Consider the following 27680-nt stretch of genomic DNA (forward strand, 5'->3'; position numbering starts at 1 on the left):
CCTCACACTGGTTTTGAGCAGTTTCACTCTTCCTTCTAGCCAGACCGATTTATACCAGTAATGGGTGTTATGATAGACTCAAAGCAGTCAACTGACACCCTCAACAAATGTTATTGTTAATTTTACTCATGTTAATGCTTCCTCACTACCCTATACGGGGGATGGACCGCTGGGGACTCACATTTAGCATTAAAAAATTCACAACAGTTTAATAATGAACGTAATGACAGCGCCAGGGCGTTACAGACACTATAACCACTTCCATGAGATAAAACAGTTACGATGTCTGTTGCATGTAGGACTACGTTAATATCCCTGTAACTTATCTAACTTCCTAACTGAACCTTTTGGTTAGTCCATTATTTCGTTGAAGATAAAGATCATTGACACTGATTAAATATATTTTACAGTAAAAAAAGTTACGCAAATGTCCTATGAGTATTCAATAAACGTGTACTGTTTTTTAAATGAAAATCCCTGTGAAATAAAAAGGAAGTGTGCTGTTCCTTAGAATCAGTTGTACGTGGCACATGACCTCAAAGCAACGACTGCATGAAAGGCAGTGCTCACCCATATGTGTCTGGCATGAGCAAACTGAAGTCTTGTTAAGCAATGTTCAGACCAGTGTTTGCTTCACTGGTTGTGCCCTGCACTCTTATTACACCTGCTCTAAGGGCTACAATGCATACATGGTAGAGATTGCTAAGCGGAGGCAATAGCTGATGAAGACAAGAATAGAGGGAGGTAAACAGGGACATATAAGAAATGAAAGAAAGAAAGAAAGAACGAAAGACAAGCATGGGGGGGAGGGAGTATTTCTTCAATGAACTGGTAATTGTGGAGAATTGACAAGGAATTTTAAGGCCAAGGGGATGAATTAAAAATACTCTCCGACTCGGGGGCGGAGCCAAGCAGCCAAGCAGCCCAGACGTGTCGGGCGAGAGCTCCCACGTTTGGGGACAATAAATCGGGGAATTCTGCATGAAAATCGTGGCTGACAGCCGGCAAACCACGACGACTGCGACTAGGAGAGGCTGCTGCATCGATCGGTGCCTCTTCCAAGCTCCGGCACAGCCAAACGGACACACCGAGGCTTGCGGCCTACCAGGGTCTGAGCCACGGGGAGACGGCCGCTCTCCGGGCACAGGTACGGCGACTGCAGCCTCTTACTCACTCACCTCCCGCCCCCCCGGTCCAGTGGGGGTTATCCTGGACCACTCAGAACCGCAGTGGAGAACTTCTACCACCAGCGTAAAGCAAGGCCCTGAACAAGCTCGCCTCGTGGCACGTTCAAGATGGCGGCTATAGATTCACCTCACACTCGCAGCCAGCCTCAAAACTACATGCCCAGCCACAGTAATCACACAGACATCCTGCAACGTCTTGAAGAAACCTTTCTCCGGTTTTGGGAGAAGCTGGATCAGCGCATGCAGTCAGCCCAGTTCAGCTCACAAACCGAGCTACACGCCGGTGAGTCGGGGCACACGCGACAGGGAGTGAGGAGGGTGTCCTCGGGCACAGCGGTCCCACAGCCGAACATCCCTACTCCACGTAGCCCACCTGGGCTGAAGGCCATCAGGGCTAAAGCCCGAAAGCATCTCCCACATCGGCGGAGGTCCCAGCGCCGTAAGCGGCGGCACAACACCAGACCCCCCGGCTCTCCCATAAGAGGAGTAAACTCGGACTCTGGCAGTCACCGGGTTTGTGGCACAGTGATGCAGGCCTGCTCACCAGCCTGGGGCTGGAGGATCACCTCTCCCCGCACCCGCACAGCAGTGGCCCTATACAGCCCGCCAGCGTGGACCAGCGCCCCACCGGAGGCGAAAATCAACAGCATGAGGCAAACTCCTGCAATGGGTATAGGCTGAAGCCGACTACTGTACTAAGGACAGGCCGCATCTACACTCAGAAGGTACACTTATGGCCGCCGCGGCATAGACTCTTGACCCAACAACCACACGGAGATACATCTTTTACGAGCAAACAAAGGTTTTGGAGAGTTTATCTCCCTAAGCACACCCGGACTGATATACAGCTAATGTTTTGTCTTAATTGGACTTGATCGCTTAAACTTGGTATCCTATTTGATCAGACGACCTAGCCTGTAACAACGGCGACACTGACACTTACCAGATCTAGCATGCTCAATAGAATTATATTGCCAGACCGGCATAGCTAGTTCTGCAAGGTTAAACTGTTTATTCCGTTTATGCTGTTTATCTCTCCCTGACGTCAGCTGAAATTCTTATGTCCTTGCTAGCTTAAGTTTAATCTGTCATTTATGCCATGTTACATAACATTAGCCGACATTGTGTTTTTCACGCCCGCAACAATATCATAAGGCTGTATCATCAATAACGTTGCATACCCGCAGCCGCACATAATAAGCATGTGTCATTTAAGTTTATTCATGTATGCTATGAGGCCCTGACTATCCGTATTACCTGGCAGGCACTGTAAGTGAGGAGCTATATATTTCTACTCGGAATGAACAGCATGCTCTGCTTTACGTGTATGATCATAGTTAATCTAGCAATGTTTTTGTTTTTCTCTTTTTCTGACTCACCCTAGCTAGTGAATCGAATACAGTTATGATTTACGCTTACAGCTAATACGTGCCTATCCTTAAAACTGGTCCATCCCGTACCAAAAGCGCCAGTGTTACCAACACTCTAAACCTTACCATTAATTTAGGCCTTCTTACGTGTGGTGATGCTTCAACTGGCAATAGCCATACATTGAGAGATTATGCCAATTTAACACTCTGATGTTTCTTAGCTGCGGCTACTTGAGTGTCACAAGTATAACTGAAACCCGTTACAGACCAAACTACAAGGTTTAATAGCCTGCTATCCTCTTGTTGTTAAAACTCTGTTTTAAACATGTTTGTTCAACCGTTTCAAAACCACACGTGAACCTAAACTCGTTAACCTACATAAAAATACAAAAAATTAGGCATTGTTTAGCAGGAAATGTACTTAACGCTGTATTAACCCTTATCTGTATATCACTATTGCATTTCCCCTCTTTTTATTCTGTACCCTATTGCACATGCCTTAATAAAAGAAAGATTGACAGAGAAATAAAAAAAATAAATAAATAAATAAATAAATTAAAAAAAAAATAAAATACTCTCCGACTCAGCTATTTCGACAGATCAGCAAATCTTGACCTAAGATTTGCAATTTTCTACAATTTCCAGTTCAGTGAATTAACTTGGTTAAAAAAAGGTCCTTATGATGTTAAATTTGACATTTAGATAAAGACGTCTTTTGCACTTTTATGTAAAATAAAATAAACGTGCCCTGGCTTCATAATGTGGATTTTAAAACCTTCCAACAGTACTGACCAATGTAACATTCATTTTGCACACAGAGTATTGTGATAATATGGAAATAATTATTAGCTTTTAAAACACACATATTATAATGGAGTCACAGAAAAAACATGGAATACCATGGTCGCATGTATCTTTTTCTTTACTATCTGTATAATAAGGGGATCTTTTCCTAAATTGCTGTGCACAAAATAAGACATCCTGCTGGGATACAGGACTTTCCCACACTCCCAAGGCACAAATAGTAAATTCTAATTTATTGCACATGTCAGAAGGAACTGGGTCCTGGTGACTGCAGGGACAAGTAACAGCAGCATAGTTAGAGGACTAGCTAGCACAGGGACACACACTGACACCTTGCGGTAAGTACACAGAGCAACAGACATGTTTTAGGCAGCGTGGGAATAGGAAGACTGGCGAGCTGTGCCTTACTAACACACTGACATCTAGTGGTAAGTATGAAAAGTGACAAGAGTGAAGTAGATGACATTTCCTGGGCAGTAGCATTTACTCACTAAAAATTAACTTGTGGTGAACTGAACTCAGAGTAACACAATTTGGCTGAATTGGAAACATTCTCTGATTCCAGCTTGGCTAGTCCTATTTTTTTTTTAATTTTAGTTTTAATTCACCAATATTCAACATTTACAGGGTTATTTTCTAAAGTGAGATTTAAAAATTAATTCAAATTGAATTTTAAATTTAAGGTCAGGGAAGTCAAATTAAAAAGCTTATCTGACTCAGAAAGCATTTCCAATTCAGCTATTTTGACCTTATATTTGAATTAACTTTAACCCATTAAGGACCAAACTTCTGGAATAAAAGGGAATAATGACATGTCACACATGTCATGTGTCCTTAAGGGGTTAAAGAGACACTATAGTCACCAAAAACTTTAGCTTAATGAAGCAGTTTTTGTGTATAGATCATGCCTCTGACGTTTCACTGCTCAGTTTGCTACTATTTAGGAGTTAAATATAATTTGCTGTTTATGCAGCCCTAGACCAGGGATAGGCAACCTTCGGCACTCCAGATGTTGTGGACTACATCTCCCATAATGCTCTTACAGTAATTATAGTGACAGAGCATCATGGGAGGTGTAGTTCAAAACATCTGGAGTGCCCAAGGTAGTCACTCATCCACTATATCAATTCAAAGTTACATTTTATCTGGGTTATTCGTATTTCTGAAGGGTTCACCTACTAAATGGTTCACCCTTGTGTTTCTTCTCTCTATTCTTTAGTTCATGGGAGGTGTAGTTCAAAACATCTGGAGTGCCCAAGGTTGCCCAAGGTAGTCACTCCTTCACTGGTTGTGAGTGACACAGCCTGTATGAAAAAAATTGTTTAATTTTCAGTCAGATGTAACTTACTTTAAAAGTTTTTATCTTCTGCTCTGTAAATCGATCTTTAATTACACACGGGTGGCTCTTGCATGGTCCAGCAAGCTATTAACAGAGCAGGAAATAAGACATTCTAAATGAAACAGAATAAAGGAAGTGTAAACATTATTTGACTCTTTACAGGAAGTGTTTAGGAAGGATGTGTAAGTCACATGCAAGGAGGTGTGTCTAAGGGTGTATAAACAAAGTGGATTAACTACACAGCAGAGAATTGAGCAGTGAGACTGCAGCGGCAAGATCTATTCAACGCAACTGCTACACTAAGCTGAAGTTGTGCTGGTGACTATAGTGTCCCTTTAATGTCTAGCCCTGTTAGTGAATAAAGAAACCAAAGAGGGCATTTTACTAAACTTGCTAAAAATATACCAGGGGATCGTAGGCAATGATAAATCTGGAAAATATTGATGTTTGAGAATTTTGCCAGATCAGTTACAATGATTAGTTTATAATTTGGTCAGAGATCACATTGCTAATTTCACCAGATGTAGGTCTCTGTGTGAAGATAATATATTGATCATACTTCATATTTATAAGTTATGTATCTTTAGATTGCATATTTCCATATTTATTTCAAAATTACCATTTGTGGATTCCCTTAAAGGAACACTATTGCATGAGGAATACAAACACTTATTCTGAACATTATAGTGTCCTAGTACCTAGTTAGCTTGCTTCAGAGCCCCTCTGTTTTCCATAAAAAAATAAAAGGTTTTTCTTACCTTTTTCCAATGCCAAGGCTCAGTCTGTGCTACTGCCTGCTCCTATCTCAGGACATCATCCTTAAGGTGTTACTTGCTGTGTTGTCCAATCCAATGATGCACATAAAACAGCATTAGAGACAAGATGCTCGTGATTAAGGCTGCCATCAGGGGGTGACAACCATAATGGTTGTCACAGGTCTGGCCGTCCTGGGGGCCCTGGGCCCCATGTGTAGTGGTGGAACTGCCGCTGGTGCAGCTGCACCAGGGCATGCACACTGATGGGGCCCACCGGGTGGCCCAAACATTTAGGACCACCTCATGGGCCCTATATTTTCAGGGCAATTCCAGTGTATGATGGCACTGAAGGCTGTAACTGGGTGCAGGTGTCCAGGTTACCCACCTAATAACCTCAAGGCAAAATCTACAAAAAAACAAAATATTGATACCGCACTCCAAATTTGATGCTGTGAAAAAGTATTTAATTCATATAATAATTAGTGCCTCGCTTCAATCAAAAAAGAGGAAGCATTGATAATATGTACAAATATATTTACATAAAGATTGCTGACTGCATTCTGTATACTGATTTTATACAAACGATTTAGCCAATATTTGTAAATCAGATGAAAAAAAATTCATTAAATTATATCATTATATAGATTCATTCACAAATGACATATGTAGTGCATACAGAGATTATAAGTGGATAATTCATATGCCCTGTAAACTGTCTGCATAAAGAACTGTTTAGTAGATATGTTTAAGAGACCAGATCCCAAAGTCCACACTGTAATTGTGTATAATGCACTTGCAGTGCTAGCCAATAGTAGAGTTATGGGAATTGTAAAAAAGGAAAAAAAAAGGAAAAAGAAAAAGAAAGTCTTATTTATAGTTATATAGTTATATAGTTACATAGCTGAAAAGAGACTTGCGTCCATCAAGTTCAGCCTTCCTCACATATGCTTTTGCTGTTGATCCAAAAGATGTCAAAAAACCCAGTCTGAAGCGCTTCCAATTTTGCAACAAACTAGGAAAAAAATCCTTCTTGACCCCAAAATAGCAGTCAGATGTCTCCTTGGATCAAGCAGCTATTAGCCCACTTATTAGAAATTGTATCCCTGTATGTTATGTTTTTGCAAGTATTTATCCAATTGCAATTTAAACATCTGTATAAACTCTGACAAAACCACCTCACCTATTAAAAATAGTTTTTGAGTACTCAAATGTCTGTACAAAATGAAAAAATGAAAAGACCAAAGAAAAATATATAGATGATAATGGTTGGATCTCACCAGACTAGAAGATTACTGGGAATACTTGGATCCAATACAGGTGGAGGCTAGAAGATGTCAGGTTTCTGTTGCCACGATCCCTGTTATGATCGTCTTGCAGAAATGTATGCTCGTGATCTATCCAAGGGGTAGCTGGTTGGATCGTGAGGAGAGTAGTGTTGCTTGGAATAAACGCTAGGTTCTCTTGCAGGGTACAGATGCAGGATACAGTTCACCGGGAGGCTGTGCACTCGGGATCGATATCTCTTCAAAGGCCCTATTTCTTCAGGGGCCTGGTCAGCGATGCGGCTGTATAATAGCACGACCAAGCCCCTTTTGAAAAAATGCAGCCGCAAGTAGTGCTGGGAGGAAGTGACTGACGTTCACTTCCTCCCAGCTTGTTCCGCACGGGAGTGAGGAGAGACAGGCTGCAAGGAGAGACAGGCCACGAGGAGGGGAGAGCCAGCCGACTCCCATCAGCCACAGCCACCCTCCTGCAAAGAAAAGGTAAGAAACAGGAGGGTGGCTGAAAAATGAGCTGTGTATGTATGTCAGTATGTATGTGTGTATGTATGTATGTATGTCAGTATGTATGTGTGTATGTATGTATGTGTATATGTGTCAGTATGTATGTATGTATGTATGTGTATATGTGTCAGTATGTATGTGTGTATGTATGTTTGTCAGTATGTAAGTGTATGTGTATGTGTATGCATGTCAGTATGTATGTGTATGTATGTATGTACAGCATCTCACAAAAGTGAGTACACCCCTCACATTTTTGTAAATATTTTATTATATCTTTTCATGCGACAACACTGAAGAACTGACTATCTGCTACAATGTAAAGTAGTAAGTGTACAGCCTGTATAACAGTGTAAATTTGCTGTACCCTCAAAGTTACTCAACACACAGCCAATAATGTCTAAACTGTTGACAACAAAAGTGAGTACAAACGCCTGTAGTGGCAATTGGCAAACGGAAATGTTTTAGATTGATGGACAGATGAAGACGTTTGGGTGCCTTTAGTGGTCTTTCAAGCCATTAGGCATATTTGTCAGTTAGCCCAAAATAATTTTTTATCTGTTTAGCAGATATACCCCCCAAATAAAACACGCATGCATTTAATTATGCATTTTTCAATTTGGGTTTATATCTAAAAACAGCTTGCAATAGCTGCAGATTTCTTTTTTTTTAAATTCTTTATTTTTTCATTCAATAGCACGCACAGGTGCACATCAGGTTATGGGCTTACGCAGAAGCCAACTTTATCGACATTGTGGCAAAATACAGCGTGACAATCTCAGTATTATGAGCCTCAGCTTTCTTGTCAAAACCGATGGCGCCTGCCGGCCATTGAGGTATTTCGTAAATTTTAACTTCACAGTACCCCTTGCTAGTATTTACATCATTTTACATTCGGCTCGACAAGTAAACAATCTCTGTTAGGCTAAGGAAGAGGCCAAGTAAATTACAAACCCTCACTCGGAGACCTTAGTCCTCTGTAACAGTGTAAACGTGGGGCAGAACCCAGACTTGGCGCTCGCCGTTTGTTGGGGAATTTTATGTTAGGTGAATACACAGGCTAGTGGGCTAAAAGTAAGTAGCTATCATATGTGCCAGTCAATCCCCTAACTGTGCTACCTAGTTCCTCCGTTCGCTAGATCTAGCCTGAGGAAACAGTGCGAAGCGTGGAGAAGAAAGAGAATGAAAAGAGAGATGAATAAAGAAAGAACGTAAGAAGTATGTAGTCAGGTCAGAAAGAGGGGAAAAAGGGGACAAAAAGTGGGGGGAGGGGGGAAGGGGGAGGGCGGCAGATCCTCAATCTCCCAATATGCAGCGGAGCCCAGTCCAGCGAGACATTCCGTCGGTCCAGAACCATCGAGGTACGACTTCAAGTGCCGCTCGAGCCTATTGCGCTGTCGTCCCAAGGCTCCCAGAGTTTCCGAAATGTTGCGGTCGTCCCTCTCACCCTTGCCGTAAGATCATCCATAATTCTACATTCTTTAATTCTATTTTTTTTTTTTTTTTTAAATGTAATTTTTATTGAAATTTTTTTTTAATACTTTAAATACAAATAGGCATGTACTGGTTCATCAATGGAACCGTTTACAAACAAACAAACAAACAAACAACAATTGTTATGGAATACCTATCATACATCTATACTGAGGTTTAACAGTTTTAGCCAATAGTTATTAGGCCCTATATCGCAGTACAGTATTACCATAATATTCCCGGCTAAGCTAAGTCTGTCAGACAGTTACGTTTGTTCAGCAATAGAAAAAATTATTATCCTTTAGTCCGCTGAAAGACTCTAGAATGCCTCAACCTTGTATCATTCTTATTGGGTCTTGGTATCCCATCCTGCCCTTGCACTTACACTCTCACTATTACTCTTACGTCTATAGCATTTATACCATGCATTCATGTGGGATTTGGGTTTCCTCATATGTCTCATACATATAGAAAAGGTAGTTTATACGCTCAAGTTAACTCTTTACGAGCAAATCATCCCTCCTCCTTTATCCTTCTCTTAAATTTTACCTCTCTTTTCCCTTTTTTAATTAACTAAAGCTCTTTTAATATCAGTGATAAGACTCAGATAGAGATCCTTAGTTTTATTTTTAAAATGCAAATTTGATGAGATCCCACCCATTTCCATCTCAATTTGTGAAATTATTTGGTTTTTCAATTGTTGCACATTTGGTACTAATGTTTGTTTCCAAGCTTTAGCAATCAATAATTTAGTAGCCGAAAGGCAATGAATTACCATAATCTCTACTTTTTTTATCTAATTTCGTTCCATACAAATGTAATAATGCTATTTCAGGTTTATTACTCAGGCAAGTGTCTCCCACCTTGCGTATTAGTTTGAATGAGAGGTCCCACAAGGATCTTATTCTAGGACAGTTCCACCAAATATGCATCATAGATCCATCCATGTGGAAGCATCTCCAACAGTTGGGGGGATTACTCTGTGAAATTTTATTAAGTCTACTTGGGACCATGTACCATCTATAGCTTACTTTGATGAAATTTTCTAATATATTTAAACAGTGTATGAATTTTTTTACTCTTGAGTAAGCATGACACCATTGTTTATATTGAATCTCCATACCCAAATCTCTTTCCCATTTTTTAAAAGCTGTAGGAATATCTGATCCATCTATATCTTTTAGTAATTCCATTGTTGGAGAGTATTTGTTTTTAGCAGATTCGATTGAAAGGACCTTCTCAATCAGAATACCCGTGTCACCTTTGGTGATTAATACATATTCTTTCAAAAAGCTTTTAACTCGAAAGTAATTGAATAATTCTCTAGAAGGTAGAGATAGCATCTCAGATAATTCCGCATACTCTTTTAGATACTTATCTACATATAGGTCTTTGAATATTTTTATTTTTATGCCAATTTGTCAAATTCATATCTGTCATTATGAGTTCTAATGTTTTGAGGGATACAGTGTCTGGTATCCTGTTATTAAACCCCAGCTTTCTCTTTAGTCTATACCATTCGCTCAGTGTCTGAGAGAGAATCGTGGATCTCAGGTTTGAAAAGCTTTTATTTTTTCCGATATTATTCCATAACAGTATTTCTAGATTATCTATCCCCTCTCTATGTGTTTCTAGTTTGTACCACGCCTGGTCATTGATATCCACAATTTGTAAATTGGAAGCGTGTGTCGTCATAATTGCTTGATATGTTTGAGTTATCAAGGGATAGCTCATCCCCCCAAACTGGGCTTTTTTGGCTAACGTAGTGGCTTTTATTCTGGGTTTTTTACCTCTCCAGATAAAGTTTGTAAAACTGCTTTGTATCATGTTCAGCCAGTACACTGGTATTTTGAGGGGGATCATGCGAAATAGGTATATCCATTTTGGAACAATGTACGCTTTGATTGTATTGATCCTTCCCCACCATGATATCTCAAGTGGCCTCCAGTCTTTTAAAAGTTTATTTGTTTCTTTCAACATTTTTAAAAAGTTATTTTCCATAATGTGGGACACATCGGCTGTCAGCCAAATGCCCAGATATGAGAGTTCTTTAACTACCCAGTCGAACGCATATGTCTGTCTTAAATATTGTAGCTCGCACTCTTTTATATTGACTGCTAATGACATTGTTTTGCTTATGTTTAATTTATAGTTAGAGACATCACTATACTGTTCAAACTCTAGCATTAGTGTGGGTAAGGATAATTTGGGTTCAGTGATGGTCAATAGTATGTCATCTGCATATAGACATATTTTTAAATCGTCCTTGGGGATACATACTCCTCTTATTAATGGGTTTTGTCTTATTTTGCATGCTAGAGGTTCAATGGATAGAACATATAATAAAGGGGAGAGCGGACAGCCCTGTCGGGTTCCATTTTGTATGTTAAACCATTCTGATCGAATGTCTCTTCCCACTATTCTAGCAGATGGATTCGAGTAGAGTGCTCCCATTGCTCCCATGAACCAGCCTTCAAAACCGAAGTGCATCAAAGATCTCTTTAGAAAGTCCCAGCCAACCCTGTCGAAGGCTTTCTCAGCATCAACCGACAGGGTTAGCAGGGGCGTGCCCGTTGACTTTGCCCAGTCTAGTATCTCTAATATTCTCCGGGTATTGTTACTTGAGTGTCTCCCTTTCACGAAGCCTATCTGATCTATATGGATAATAGATGGAAGCACCCTTTGTAGCCTATCCGCCAATATAGCCGAGTATAGTTTAACGTCTACATTTATGAGCGATATTGGACGATAGTTAGCGATATCTGTTGTGGGTTTATCTGGCTTTATAATTGGGCTAATGTGCGCTCTTAAGAAATCCGTCGATGCATGTCCTTTTATAGAAATTTCATTAAATGTATCTGTTAGAACAGGGATAATCTGTGTTTTAAAAGTTTTATAGAACTGGTTGGAGTATCCATCCGGCCCTGGGGCTTTTTTATTTACCAGCTTATTTATTACCCGTTCTACTTCTATCATGGTGAAGGTCTTATTTAATTCATTTCTTTGTTCCTGCGAAATTTTTGGCAGCTTTATCTTTTAAAAGTATCTTTCCAGAGCATTTGATGAGGGGTTTAATTTTAAGTTATATAATTTTTCATAGAAACCTTTAAACGTCTCCGCTATATCTTCGGGATTTATAATATTTTTACCGTTCTCTATTAGTTTAGAGATTTTCCTATCCATGTTTTGTTTTTTCAGTCTATTTGTTAACATGATGTCTACTTTATTATTCTTATAGTAAAATTTGATTTGTAGTTTCTTTAAATTCCGTTGTATTCTATCCTCAATATGGTTATTTATTTTATTTTGACAAATCTTAATTTTCTCTGTTCTTTCCATAGAAATATTATTCTTGTTTAAACTAGATAGGTTATAGAACTCGATGTAAAGGTCTGATAATTTAGAATTGCTGCTTTTTTGCTGGCTGGCTAGCTTTATCCAGTAGCCTCTTATGACTGTTTTAAAAGAGCACCATAAGCACTCTTTAGATATTTCCTCCATTGAGTTTTCTCTAAAAAATAAGTCCATAAGTTTAGCTATATATTCTATATTCGTCTTTTTTTCTAAGAGCATATCATCCAATCTCCAAATTGGTGGACACTTATTATTCACATCTAGTACATCAGCGATTACTAAATCATGATCAGACCAGGTATTTTTTTTAATTATTATTGAATGTATGGCCTTAGAGAGGTTAGTATCTCCCATAATCATATCGATTCTAGCTGCTGATTTATGAGGAATAGATCGATGAGTTACCTCTTTGTCATTTGGATGGACTAGCCTCCAGCAATCATATACCTCATATTTTTTGAGCACTCTATTCATTTCTGCAGCCTGTTTTACTAACTTTTTATCCATTGATTGGTTGGGGCCCAGCTGCTTATCCATTATAGGATCCAGTATGCAGTTAAAATCTCCTGCTATTATCAGTTTCCCTTTTTTCACCTGTTCTATTAGCCTTAAAATCTTTGTCAGCAACTTAGTTGGACGTACATTTGGCAAATACACATTTACCAATGTGTATATTGTCCCATTTAACAGACCGACCAGAATAATAAATCTTCCCTCGGGGTCTAAAAACTGATATTGGCACTCAAAGTTCACCTCTTTCGAAAAAATAATTGCTACACCACATTTTTTTTTCCCCGAAAGGGAGGCCGCATATATAAGCGGGAACTTTTTGTAGTGCCATAGCTGTTTGTCATTGAGTAGCCAGTGAGTTTCTTGGACGAATCCCACCTTGATATTCTCTCTAATCAAAGTATCATATAAAAACCCTCTTTTCACATGAGAGTTTAAACCTTGCGCGTTAATAGAAATCAATCTAACCATATCCCTTTCTTCTTGTTAACCATTCTGAGAGCAAAACCCTTATCCGTAGTACATACTTCAGACATACACTCACAACATACTCTTTCATACTAAAACCTATTCTTGGATGACCTCTTGTAATCCAAGGTCTGGGTACCTTTCAGGGACCCTAGGGGGGGAGCACAGCTTCCCTTAGTGGGGACTGCTCCAAATCGCCTCAATTAGTTTCTTCGTAATCTCTCTTTGTGGAGAAAGAGAGAGAGGGGGAGAGGAAAAAAAAAAAAAAAAGAGAAAAAAAAAAAGACATTATGTACATATTAATTGCTTATAAATATAGCCCCTTTTTTGTGTTTTTTTAACTTTCCATATCACCAGTCTTGACTGTTTCATAAGTGTTATTAGTATTTGATCATTCTTATATATTAAATTTTCCTTTACATCTCTCTTTTCTATAAACACCGTTTTTAAACATTCAGAAGACAGAATGTAGAGAATCACATTTTCTTTTCCTCTATTTCACTTCAATTATTATCTCTTTTTCCCCTCTTTCCCAACTTTATAATTTTCTAATCCTTTTTTTCTTTTTTTTTTTAACATGGAGTTACCCATGTTCCAGCTTAGTGACAATATACTTGTGCGCAGAGAAAATTTTTAACCTTTTGCTCTAATATATTTTATCCTCTGATTTAGAAGTGCGCTGACTCTCTTCTTTTAAAGTTAAGTTTGTGAGAATCCTATTATCCGTAAGGAAAAAAAAAAAATACACACATTGTTTGTATATATATATAACAAATAATTAATATATAGCCCCTTTGTATACTTGAGTGTCATTTGTGTGTGAGCTTTTTCTCGTTTCCCTTTCCTTTACATTTAATTCCCTCTATTTCATATTTCATATCACTATTTTAAGTGTTAAAAATTATCTTCAGACTCTCATATCTAGTGACGTAGTGCATTTCCCCATTGGAGTTCTGAATTATTTCTCATCTTTAGTTTGTGACCTTATAAATTCTTAAACCATGTGTGGTGTCTCCTTGTTCCTTTAGTGACTTACTATAGCGTAATTGCTCCCATGACCAGTATTTACACTCCATTGCTATCTAGTTGCTACCATTCCTCTCTAATAATATGTAGTGTTAAGCAAAAAAAAAAAACAGAATATAAAGAATCACATTTTCCCTATAAATTACTTCTATTGTTATCTCCTTTTCCCCCTCTTTCCAAACTGTTGTGATTTTCTAATCCTTATTTTAACGAGAAATTTTCCCGTGTTCCAGCTTAGTGACAATATACCTGCGCACAGACCTTTTAACCTTTTAACCTTTTACAATAGTATACTTTAACCTCTAGTTTAAACATGAGTGAAGTTAAATTTGTGAAAATCCTATTTTCCATAAGGAAAAAAAAAAAAATATATATAAATATAAATATAGAGAAAAAATAAAAAATCTTTATGATAGATCGTTAGTGTTTAACCATTCTGCTGCTTGTTCAAATGTGCCAAAAGGTGTCCATGTGTCCTTAAAAAGAATAGACAAAGTTGATTGTGGGTTCCATCTAAACTTCAAGTTGTGTTTTTTCAAAGCAGGAAAAATAGGACCAAACGCTAGTCTTCTTGTCCTTGTGGTAGCTGACAGATCGTTTAGAACTTTCAGAGATTTAAATTTTTCTTCCGCTATGGGTGTATTTTTTGCAGTGAAAAATATCTGAGTTCTTAGTTCGTATGACTGGAACGCAATAATAACATCTCTAGGGTATTTCTGACCCTGTTTCTTTTGGGACAATCTGTGAGCTCTAATAATCTGTGAATCTTGTTGTGCCTTCTGTATTCCTAGATGTTCTAGGAACTCTCCTAAAAAATCCCTTAGTTGATTGTCCGCAATTTCTTCAGGGATATTTCTAACTCTCAAGTTAGCTCTTCTTGATCTGTCTTCTATTACACAGACCTTATCTTCCATTTCTTTGAGTTTTATTAATGTCTTATTGTGTGAGTCTTTCAGCTCTTTCATTTAAAAATTCTCTCGCTTCTTCTATATTTTCCATTTTTTGAATTCTATTATCAAGCATAGCAAGGTCTGTCTTAATATCTGAAAATTTCTCCTTAAGCTTCTTTTTTATATCATTTGAAACCTCTTCCAAGCAAGCCTTTAGTTCTGAAAGGGAGACAGTCTCTTTTTCTGGTGGTATTTTAGTTGGGACCGTGGCTGCTGAGAGAGAAAGCTCTAGAACAGAGTTATCTGTGCTTTCTTGACTGTTAGATAGTCTTTTTCCATTTTTTTGTCCTTTTTTATCCGATTTTAATATCATTTTGTTTTCTTGCGTTTTTTTTGAAGCCATGTTTTCCTCTTACCCCTTTCTTTCCTCCTTCCTCTGTGTTCCCTCTCTCCTCTTCCCGCTCACTTGTCCACCTCAGATTTATTTTACTTTTTTTTGTATTATGTAACTTTCTTTGCCTATTTTACTTTTAATCACCATGAACCATATATAGATTAGAGTACTTATATGAATAAAGTTACTGACCGTTGTGGTTGCTTGGTGTCCTGCATGAAAAAGACTGCATAGATTTCACTTTCAAATCATCATCCAGCTATCAGCTGTAGCCCCGCCAATAAACGTTTTTCCAGCGGTTCTAGCTCCCACTTTCTTCTTGGGCGAGCTTCAGGTTGTTAGACTGACATGCGTCCACCACTGCAACTCCGTATTCCGTGCCCGAGCAGAGCCAGCCTACAGTACACATGCAGAGCCAGCATACAGTACAAACGAGGCTATTGATCCTGCGGCGCTGTGTTGTATCCGCCGTTCTCTCTGCTCTCCCTCACTCTCAGTCTCCCGCTAGGCGCTCGGCTTTTTCCCCTCCATGGAGCCGCTTCCTCCCCTCACGGCGTGAGCGTGCACGTCTTCACATGCCTTCCGTCATCCCGCCCGCCTACTCTACAATTCACCATTCTTTAATTCTAGATGTAACTCCAGTGAACTCTGGACCCTCCGGAGTGAGCCACGCCGTCGCTATCGCTCGGCGTGCACACAGAGTAACCTTGTGTACCAATTTCTGTTCCCGTGTTGTCCATCCTTCCACCGATCTGTTTAATAAGTATATCCACGGATCCAATCTCAAAGGTCTACCAAATAACTGCAGCATTAGGTCCTCCACTGCCTTCAAAATCTGTGTATCCTAGCGCAGTCCCACCACATGTGAATATACGTACCTTGGGTCCCGCATCCCCTCCAGCAATCGTCGTTCTCTAGTTTGTGCATCCTATGCAATTGGATCGGGGTAGTATACCAACGGAACATAGTTTTCCAGGCCTGCTCTTGTAAAGTGACGCACATTGAGACCTTAGAATTAGCCTCCCATATCTCCCGCCACTCTATCCCCTCCAGTGTCTCCCCGAGGTCTCTCTCCCATTGAGTAGTATACGTCAATCCCCCCCATTCTCTGTTTTCTTCACTGATATGGGCGTACAATAGCGTGATCAACCCCCTGGGGGCAACTCCGTCAGAACATATTCTCTCGTAGAAGGTAAGCGTCTCCAGAGCAGCTTTTTTAATGTGTGGCTTTTGAGCGAAGTCCCTCAATTGGATATACCGGAAGAAATCCGCTGGAGTTAGGTGGGTACCCGACTGTAGATCCGCAAATTGGACAACCTCTCCATTACGAAACAGCTGATGTAACCGTTGCAATCCAGTTCTTTCGATGTTGCGGAAGTCCTGGGGGGTCATACCTGGCGGGAATTCCTTGTTGCCATATAGAGGGGACAAGGGGGACGGGGACGATGCCAGCTTATATTTGGTGTTACACAAGTCCCATATCCTAAATGAATTGAGAATCGCTGGGCTTGCGCTCCGTATCATTGGTCTGTGTTCCCTAGGGACCCACATTGTAAACTGGGGGAGGACGCCGTCCACCATCAGGGATTCGATGTCCACCCAACGCCTCTCCTCGGGGGTAGAGCGCCTACATGGCCACCTGTGACAGTTGCGCCGCTAAGTATTAGAAGAAGAGGTTTGGCAGGCCCAGGCCCCCCCTATCTTTACGTCTGTATAAAATCTGTCTAGAAGTTCTGTGCCTCTTGTTCTGCCAGACAAAATTCCCTATCGACCTTTGCAAGGGGAGCAATTGCGTCTTCGTGACTCTGATGGGTAACGCCTGGAAAAGAAACAATAGGCGCGGGAGGATATTCATTTTTACCGAGTGTATCCTCCCGATCCAGGATATGGGAATATCAGTCCATCTATCCAGATCCCTCATCAGTACTCTAAGCATAGGGGCGTAGTTAGCGTCGTATAATCGCTCCGGGTCAGCCGTTACATCAATCCCTAGTTATTTCAGGGAGTCTGATTCCATTCGAATGTGGTATACCGCGCGCAACCTGTCCGTGTCATCTTGTGACATGCAGATCGGGAGCGCACTGGACTTTTGAATGTTTGCTTTATATCCCGATAACCCGCCGTATTCTAAAATAACTTCTTGAAGCGCCGACATCGATGCGAGTGGATTTGTGATGGTTAAAAGTACGTCATCTGCGTAAGCCGACACCTTAAAACTTTTGTCTCCCACTCTGACTCCCGCAATATTCGGGTGTTGGCGTATCACGTGTAGCAGGGGTTCCAATGCCAAGACGAACAAAAGGGGCGAGAGCGGGCAGCCTTGCCTCGTTCCATTATACAGCTGGAAAGGGTGCAATGGGGCACCCGATATCCGTATCTGCGCACGCACGTTGTGATACATTGCTTTCGTTGTAGTTATGTATTCTTCAGGGAAGCCCATGCACTTGAGCACTGGAAACAGAAATTGCCACCGGACTCGATCGAAAGCTTTTTCCGCGTCTAAGGATACCACTAATGTTGGGATATTTGATGTCACCTGTTTCCATATTAAATCCACATTCCTCCTGGTATTTTCTAACAATTGTCTGGTAGGGATAAACCCAACTTGATCTGCATGGATGAGAGAAATCAGCAGTGGGTTGAGTCTGTCGGCCTATATTTTCGCCAAGATCTTCAGGTCATGGTTGATCAGCGAGATAGGCCTGTAGTTTTCAGGGTAAAGAGGGTCTTTTCCGGGCTTCGGTAAGAGTACTATAGTCGCCAGTGACATGTCGGGTTCCAGCTGTCCGCCCTGCCGTAAGCGGTCGAAAAGTTGGACCAGTTGTGGTGTGAGTTCCTCCCTGAAAGCTTTGTAATAAGAGCCGTCAAAACCATCCGGTCCCGGCGCTTTGTTGCCGTGTAGATTTGTAATAGCCCTGTCCACCTCCTCTTCCGAGATGTTGGCCGCCAGGGTGCGTTCTGCCTCTCCACTCAGTTTAGCCAACCCGAGTCCGTCCAGGTATCGTAGAAAATGGTCCTCTTCGTGCACTTCGTGCGGACTTCCTTCCGGAGAGTGATTGTATAGCCGCTCATAGAACTCCACAAAAATCTTTGCAATCTCTGCTGGTGCCGTTCTCGTCGTGCCGTCAGTATGCTTCAATGCTGTTATGTGGGTCCTTCCTTGCCGTGGCCTAAGAGTCCTCGCTAAGAGGGTGTCCATTTTGTTCGCCTTTTCGAAGAAGGTCCGTTTTGACCATGTCATGGCTTTAGCCGCATCATCCAACATTAAAGTGCGGATGTCCCTTCTTACTGCCTCCAGTTTTGCAAAGACGCTAGCCGATGGCGCCATTTGATGTTTGTGCTCGAGGGTTCTAAGTTGACCCATCAGAGATTCAAGCGCCTGGTGTTTCACTTTCTTTTTTCTGGTGGCTAATTTAATTAAGGTCCCTCTAATGACCACTTTATGTGCTGCCCAAACTGTACTTGCGCGTACATCTGGAGTGGTGTTCAATGCAAAGTATTCAACGATTCCTTGTCTAGTCTGTTCTAAGATCTCTGGGTCCCGAAGCAGGGACGTGTTTAGTTTCCACGTCCACGGTGAAGCAACGCATAGGTTTCCCAATGTGATGGAAACATCCGCGTGGTCCGACCAGGAGATGTTGCCCACCTGCGATCCGGTTGTTCGGGACATGCCTGCCGCATTAGTCAGGAAAAGGTCTATCCTAGAGTACGTCCCATGGGGGGCCGAGTAAAAGGTGTAGTCCTTGACCCCTGGGTGCTGAGCTCTCCATATGTCCACTAGACCCGTGTCCGCCATGAAACCCTGAAGCAGACGTCCTGACCGCCCCTACCCTGCGACCTAGGGACACCCGTCCGCGAGCTCCTATCTACGGCCGGGCATGGTGCTGAGTTGAAGTCACCTCCCATAAAAAACATTCCGTGTGGTAGCGCCGATATTTTCTCCTTGATCCCTGTCCAGAACTCTTTATCTGGCTGGTTAGGTGCGTAGATGTTTATCGAGTGTATGTTATGGGAATGTAGGACGCCAGAGACAATAACGAACCGTCCGTCCGTGTCCGCCTCGTAATGCGTTTCGCAGAAGGGGCAACTACTTCTAATAAGTATCGCCACCCCATTGCGTTTGCGAAAGGTCCTAGCTTCATAGGAACCAGCAAATGCGTGGTCTTTCAACCTGAACTTGGCCTGTTTTGGCAAATGAGTTTCCTGTATGAATGCAATGTCCGATTCGGTTCGTCTCAGTTCTTTAAATAGGAGTCTGCGCTTCCTTGGGGCATTCAGGCCCTTAACGTTCAAAGAGAGTATCTTAATCTCCATCATGTCGTCTGGTTAGGGCCATATGGAAGCCCCCGATGCCTCTCGTCGTGGCACGTCCCCCGTCGGGGCTCCGTGAGAGACCTTGTGGTAGACCCCCGCCCTCGCCGCCCCCCCGGGGAAGAAGACAACTAAAAGGAATGGAAAGAGGGGTAGGAAGAAAGTAAAGTGTAAGAAGAAGAAGAAGACTGCATCTGGACACAGTCCGATGCGAAGAGGTTCTGGTCTTATCAAATGCCAGAACAATATGGGGAACGTAGTCCCATTTCCCTGCGACGATCAACGATGGGAGGAACAATAGATTCCCGAGCCCCACCACCTATGCACCGTGTACGTGATATTTGGACCTCTATATCAGCGGTTAATGCAATCGTATTGATCAGTCTGTAAGTAATCCCCACTCCCCCTCCACCGTCTTTAGCTCTAGGCTGATGCCTCAGCGCCATTTCGTCACCTACTCGAAGCCCAAAAATGGTTCAATAGGTGACTACCCTCGCTGCCCTGCGGTATTAAATTACCGCCCCCCTAGACATACCCCTCTCCCCCCACAGCCTCGCGTGGAAAACGTTGGACAAGTCATAACATGTCTCAAACAGGTAATTGCTATATGGCGGTAGGACATTGCCCCCAAAACATTCAGAACGGAACTCTCAGTAAAAGGTAAACGACAGTTTGTCGAAGATTGTTGCATCTGTATGCATTAAACAGTACATTTACAAACGTATGCGTTCTACAATATTATTTGTGTTATTTTAAGCGTATAACCATTAGAAAACTTAGGTGTGGCATGTGAACATGTGAAGTCCCGTTCAGCAGCCCTATCCCTATTTTTCTGGGGGGTGTTTAGTGGTTTGAGGTTTGTTTTTGCGTTTCTTAATCATAATTTTTGGTAATTCCACACATGTTGGATTATGGTTACTTATTGTTATTGATATTAACATTAAGAGATTTTTGTTTTGTTTTTCTTTTTTCCTTTTTTTTTTTTGTTTTACATTTTCACACTGTTAAACATCGAAATACGTTTGTTGCAAATTTCTAAACCTTGAAACATGCAATAATACAGTACAGGTTTGATTACAGCAATCTTCCACGCCGTCTAAAGGTATACGGCCCCGCCCACGGCCCCAATCCCCCCCACAACCTCCCCACAGTGAAATCCTACCTGAATCTCAGGACGGCCCAACATCCCCAGCAGGGGCAGTCTAACCACACTGGGTACATGGCCTTCTCCGTCCACTACCCGCCATCTTAGGTTCTGCAGGGGGGGGGGGGGGGGAAAGGCTGACATGTTTGCTCGAGGGCAGGAGGCCTTCAAAGTGGGTGATAAAAAAAAAATGTAGATAAAGGTAAATTAAAGAAAAATCCCTGGTATAGCATAACCTTTTGAAAAAACCCTAGACCTGAACCCCCCGCCCAACAAACCGCAGGACCTTCCACCAGCCATGGAGAGGAGGAAAAAGGCGGAGAGACATGAAGGCATACGATACTACAGGGAATCATCGCTGGCTCCTGGAACCCGCACCACGCCATACCGCCTGAAGGTGTGGAAGCTCCTCCGGTCCCATTGCCAGGTCTGGTAATGTGGGTTCTGCCGTCGCGGAAGACCATGAGTTTAAATGGGAAGCCCCAGGCATACTTCAGGCCTGCACCTCGCAGAGCCCCTGTGATGGGCCGCCAGTCCCTCCTCCTCTGGAGCGTCGAGGGCGCCAGGTCCTGATATAGGGAAATCATGGCTCCATTGTGCCGGATAGGCCCGTTTCTGCCCTTCTTCATCAATGCTTCTTTCGTCCTGAAATAAAGGAAGTTTATTATAACATCCCTCGGGGTGTTGGCGTCGGTCCTTTGGGTTTTCATCGCCCTATGAGCCCTCTCGATGTGCCACTGTTCTTCCGGGATATCAGGAAGGAGAGGCTTAAGTATCGAAAGCACGAGCTCTAGCAGGTTTTCGTCCGGGCCTTCAGGTAAGCCCCTCAAACGGAGGTTGTTCCTCCTAGAGCGGTTGGTGATGTCCTCCAGGGCCAGGTCCATGTCGACCACGTGTGTAGTTAGGCGGTTAACTCTGTCAGTGACCCCATTGTGGGCCTGAGCGGTCGCCTCCATGCGGTCTTCTAATTTGGCCATGCGCTCCCCCAGGGCGCTTATGTCGGCCTGTAGTATGGCTGTGGATCTGGTGATTTCCCCCGCAAGGAAAGTTTTCACCTCCGCCAGCTTGGCCAGGACAGTTTGCTGGTCTGCAGATGAGGGTACCCTGTCAGCACCGGGTGAGGAGTGCGTGGATCCCCCGTCGCCATCTTGGCTGCCAGCTCTGCCATGCCGGGGCGCGGTAAGGAGGTCCAGAACGGAGCCCCCAGATTCCGTAACCCTCTTGGTAGCTGCAGATTTCTTGTCTGCATCCTTTGCAATCCCTCCTTTTTAGACCCAAAGTACACTTTCTGCATTTTTTTTCAATTACATACTTCCCATTGCAGCGCAATGAAAAGTTCATGCAAGGCAGGTGCTCTGAGCAATTGCCTACATTTTGAGTTTAGTCCCACTTGAGGGAAACTACCAGGAAGTTATAGTTCCAGATGTCTGGTTGACAGCCAACGGGATGTAACAAGGTTAATTAGAAATAGTTAAAATTTCCACTGAAATTTGCACTTTTTGTAAAATAAAAAAATTAAAAAACTGACACACTTGACACATAAAGCATGCTTTAGGGGTCTGAAGTATTACTTTTAAGAAGAACATAAAATAGATGTAGTCAATAAATCTAAACTGTAGTTGGCTGACATGAATATGGCACATTTTTTAGATTTACTAATTTATAATGTTTTTAACCAAAGCAAATAAGAACCTTAAAAAGATATAATAAGTACAAAAGGAACTGAGCTTAATTGAGCAGTTTTAGTGTACTGATCAGACCCCTCATTCTGACTACTCAATTTTATACCATTTACAAGTTAAATCACTTTGTTTATACAGCCCTAGTCACACCTGCCATCATGTGACTTACACAGCCTTCCTAAACAATTCCTGTAAAGAGTCATCTAATATTTTTTTGCAAATTCTGTTTAACCTAGAATTTCTTATCTCCTGCTCTATTAATAGCCTTATAGACCTTGGATGAGTCTCCTGTATGTGATTATAGTTCAATTTACAGAGCAAGAAACACAATCTTCTAAAGTAAGTTAACATCTGATTGAAAATGAAACCATTTCCGTCATGCAGGCTGTGTCAATCACAGCCAAGGGAACTGTGGCTAGGGCAGTATAAGCAGAAACAAAAGCGATTTAACTCCTAAATGGCAGTGAATTGATCAGTGAAACTTCAGAGGCATGAGCTATACACAAAAACTGCTTCATTAAGATAAAGTTGTTTTGGTGACTATAGTGTCACTTTAAGTATTAAAAGTGTAATCATCCTAAAATTAGACTATTTTTTTTTTTTTATAATTCTTTATTTTTTGTGTGCAAGATATAACAAACGAGCTGTGTTGCCACAGTAGCAGTCATGAGCATAATATCATCAAATATGGTCATGCATGGCAAGTAGAAGGTCTGCACATTTTTATAGTATTATAATGTTTAAGTATGTGGTGCTCCAACAGTATTCCCCGAGTGCATTGTCATATCTAACTATAGGAGAATGGTATAAACAGGCATAACTTGGAGATATAAGTAGCTTCACTGATGCTTGTACAACTTAATGGTTAGTGATTGTAGGCTATAGTCGCTGGAATGGTAGGTCGCTAATGTGTTGTTTGGGTTATACAGTTGAGCTCTAGCTTGGTCTGCCACGGGCGCCGTCGACAGGTCTGAGATCTGAGTTGTTAGTTGTGGGATTATCTGTCAGGTATGTGCTTTTGGGTTAGTCTGGATCCGGGTGGTACTACATGGTTGTCGTGTAAGTCAGAGCGTAAGTGGGTCTGTGAGTACCGTCTGTGGTGTCTGTGTTGCGGGGACGGATCAGCGTTTCAGGTGCAAGGCACAAAGTCCAGAGTTAGCCGATGCCAAGGCTTGGTAGTGAGCGCAGGTGGCTGCAGGAGATCTGGTGGTAGCGTTCAGGTAAGCTCTTCTTCGTGCCCTGGGCTGTCCTAGGAACCTGGATCCGCGGACCATGGACTCTGGTACTCTCAATGAGGGCTGCATTCTTCACTATGCGGGGGCTGTTGGAGGTCCTGGTGGGGAGTCTCCCTCCGTGGAGTCGGATCCCTCGCGCTTGTGGTCGGTTTTCCGGGGATAATTCCCCTGACTGTGTGGCTTGCGCAATAGGAGTGACGGGGGGGGGGGGGGGGGGAGATGCCCTTGTTTCCCGCCCTTTGTCTCTCCGCTTTTTTTTTTTTTTGCCGGTGCTTGTAGCTGCTTGGGGTAGGTACCTGACTTGTCTCGGGGGCATGCGAGGTGTGCAGGTCGGCTCTGCCGTTTGGGTACTGGCATTCTGTGATGGTTTGCTCTCTGTCTGCATTTGTGGCTGTGAGATGTCCGCCATTTTGGAGTGTGCCGTCTGGGCCATGTTTCTCGGCTTAGTTGGTGCTCGGGCCGGGAAGGTGTCGGTGTTGATTGCCCTTGGGGACCGGGATGACCCCCGCCGGTCCAAAGGGGGGGACAGCGGAACGCCGTTCGGAGAACCGGGGGAGCGTCCGTCTCTCCCCGGCTCAAGCTCGGGTAGGCCTCAGGCCTTGGTCGGGTTACTCCAGTGCCGTACTGGGTCATAAGCGGTATCATCATGTGCGCCCACATCTTGTGGGTAGTTTGGTTGCCAATATGGGTCGGTGGCTGCTGTCGGCACGGAGTTGGCTCCGATTTTCTGGCCCAGACCCTAGAGCTCAGACGAGACACGTCTGATCTGTTCAGCGTTCAGGCTCCGCCCCCTAGACTATTTGTTTTATAAATGTAGAGAAAATAATAAAACCGAATAAATGTAGAACAGAAAATGATGTGATGAAAAAATGCATTAGGGCCATATATAGCAGGACTATGAGAAGGGTCATGTTACATGTATTCCTAACGCTATAGTGTTCTACTCACTGTTTAGATTTGTTAGCCCTCTAAATGCAATGAAAAGAGACTTTTACTCACCTTTTCTCCAATGACGAGATGCAGTCCCTGCAACTTTCCAAACCGCCTCTTGCAGAGTTATGATGTCTCCTCTTCAATGTCTTCTCGTCCATTCTAATGTTTCTCAAAGAGAAGAGCTGATGTGACAAAATGCTGCGTTCCTCCAATCTAATGATCTCTATGAGAAGCATTGATTGAAGAACTGAGTCTGACTTGGTTATTGCATTGGAAGCGTGTCTAAAGGCTGCTGGGCAAAAAACTTTTCACTCTGTGTTGTGAATGGGGAGCTATTAATAAGCTAAGAGCTTCAGCAGACACTCCCAGCCCATCACCCCATTTCTGAGGCTTCTTGATTGAAATATTGGATTAATTCTGATGAAGATGTTATGGTGCCCGAAGTGTTATTTTAATTACCTTCTGTAGGAAATTAGCTTTTTTTTTAGATGTTTGTTTGTCACACACCATTGTTCTAATAATCGATGAGGGTGGCTTGCATCCAAAAATGTATATTTATTCAAACATACACACCATCCGAAATAGCATAAGTCAATGCACACATCTCGACCTATACAGCAATGTGTAAGCACTTCAAGATAGTTTCCATTTTTGATGTTAAAAGTATTTGTAAAGAAATTCTAGTTGGTAAAGAAATTTAGTTACTAAGAAGGCGTACCCATAAGGTTGCCTTACTTTAAAATAATTGGCTATCATAAAAAAGGTGGTGGCTTAGTAACTATTTGAAATCTATGAATAAAGCCATACATTATATTTGCCGGTAAACTATAAGTTACACAAAGTAGTTTCTCTATACATGGTTCAGGGAGTCTGGCTTGCAATGCTGGGTCAAAGGTCAATATCAACAGGCCTACATCAATCTATCTTAACAAGAACCATATGTGGTGACCACGACATACAATGAAAGTCTGTTATACTATGGCCTAGGTAGGGCCTCTCAGTTCCTGTCTGAAAGTAGTTTGAAATTAAATTAATTTTTAACTACCGGTAATATAAAAACGTATAATATTCAGATATGTAAAGTTCATTAAATATATTTCACCTTCAATAACCACAAGACCTGAAACTCCTACAAAAGAAACTTCAGACACAGGGCCGTCTGGCCCACCGGGATACCGGGAAATTTGTCATGGTGTGTGTCTGTGTCATGGTGTGTGTCTGTCATGGTGTGTGTCTGCCTGTCATGATCTGTGTGTGTGTGTGTGTCTGTGTCATGGTGTGTGCGTGTGTCTGTCTGTCATCGTGTGTGTGTGTGTCTGTGTCATGGTCTGTGTGTGTGTCTGTCATGGTATGTGTGTGTGTCATGGTGTGTGTGTGTCTGTCATCTTTCATGGTGTATGTGTGTGTCTGTGTGTGTTTAGAAATAGTGTTTTTACTCACCTTTTCTTTGAATCCCCAGTCTGGCCCTGTTTAGACATCATTGTAAAATCTTTCCAGATGATTTGATCACTTTTTTTTGTCACAAAGCTACCATACCTTCCTAATGTTTTAAGAGCATTTTTTTTCTGTTCAACAATCTGTGCATTGAACATAAATATGCCTAAATGTTATTTAACATGCTGAAGGAAAGGACATTTCCTTTTTGTTAGCAAATAAAGGAAAAACACTTCACTTTGTTATTTTCTTTTTGCTCTCAAATCTTCAATAAATTAGTTTTTCTTTTCCTTGCTGGAGAGATATATAAACCTACCACCAGATGTCACTCCTTTCCTTTAAAATTATTTTTTATAGCTCCCATAGGCAAAATGTAAATTTATACAACTAATCATCATCTAATTCTACTGTATGCCATTGGTAGTTGGAATTTCACAACTATGAAATTACTTATCTAAATGGTCATTCGTTTAATAAATTAGATATAAATAATGATGGATTGTCCATTTAAAAGTGTTGAATGAGTTCTGGTATGCATGATATCAGAGCTCTGTTTTAATTTACAAGTTATTTAATCTGTACATCATACCAACTGAATCACTGTATCATGAATATAGAAACATTGAATGTGACGGCAGATAAGAACCATTCGGCCCATCAAGTCTGCCCAATTTTCTAAATACTTTTATTAGTCCCTGGCCTTATCTTATAGCTAGGTTAGCCTTATGCCTATCCCACGCATGCTTAAACTCCTTTACTGTGTTAACCTCTACCACTTCAGCTGGAAGTAGTGTTCTGTACAATGGCATGAGCACTTCCATCTTTCTACTGCTAATTCCTCTCCCTATACAACCAAGCATTCTGCTAGCATTTCCTGTTGCTCTATTACATTGTCTGCCTACCTTTAAGCCATCTGAAATAATTAACCCTAAATCCCTTTCCTCAGATGTTGAGGTTAGGACTCTATCAAATATTCTGTACTCTGCCCTTTGTTTTTACATCCAAGATGCATTTCTATACTACAACAATTTTAATTTTATTTCTTATAGTCTTAGACATGGCAGGGGCAGATCCAGAGCCGATCTTGAGGGGGTGAGGGGGCCACTTGTGGATTGTTTACAGAAAGAATCACGGCACAATAACCACTACAGCTCTGTGTAGTGATTATGGTTCCGAGAGTGCCGGGACCCCTTCCCAGAGTAAGTAGTCAAACCGTTTAAGAATAGTTTGACAACTTACCTGGGTTCTGCTGGGATATGGAGCTGTAGCAGGGCATAGGAGCAGTGGTGTGTGAGTGGTGCAATCTGTGGGGGGTGTAGTGTGTGAGCGGGACAGTGTGTGTTTGTGTGAGCAGTGTGTGTGTGAAGGTTGCAGTGTGTGTGACAGTATATGTGTGGGGAAGTGTATGTGTGTGTGTGAGACAATGTGTGTATGGGGGCAGTGTGAGTATGGGGGGCAGTGTATGTGTGTGTGTGGGGCACAGTGTGTATGGGGGAAGTGTGTGTATGTGGGGTAGTGTATGTGGGGTAGTGTATGTGGGGCAGTGTATGTGTATGGGGGCAATGTGTGTATGGGGGCAGTGTATGTGTG

Source organism: Pelobates fuscus, chromosome 3 (assembly GCF_036172605.1).
Source record: "Pelobates fuscus isolate aPelFus1 chromosome 3, aPelFus1.pri, whole genome shotgun sequence".
Lineage (NCBI taxonomy): Eukaryota > Metazoa > Chordata > Amphibia > Anura > Pelobatidae > Pelobates > Pelobates fuscus.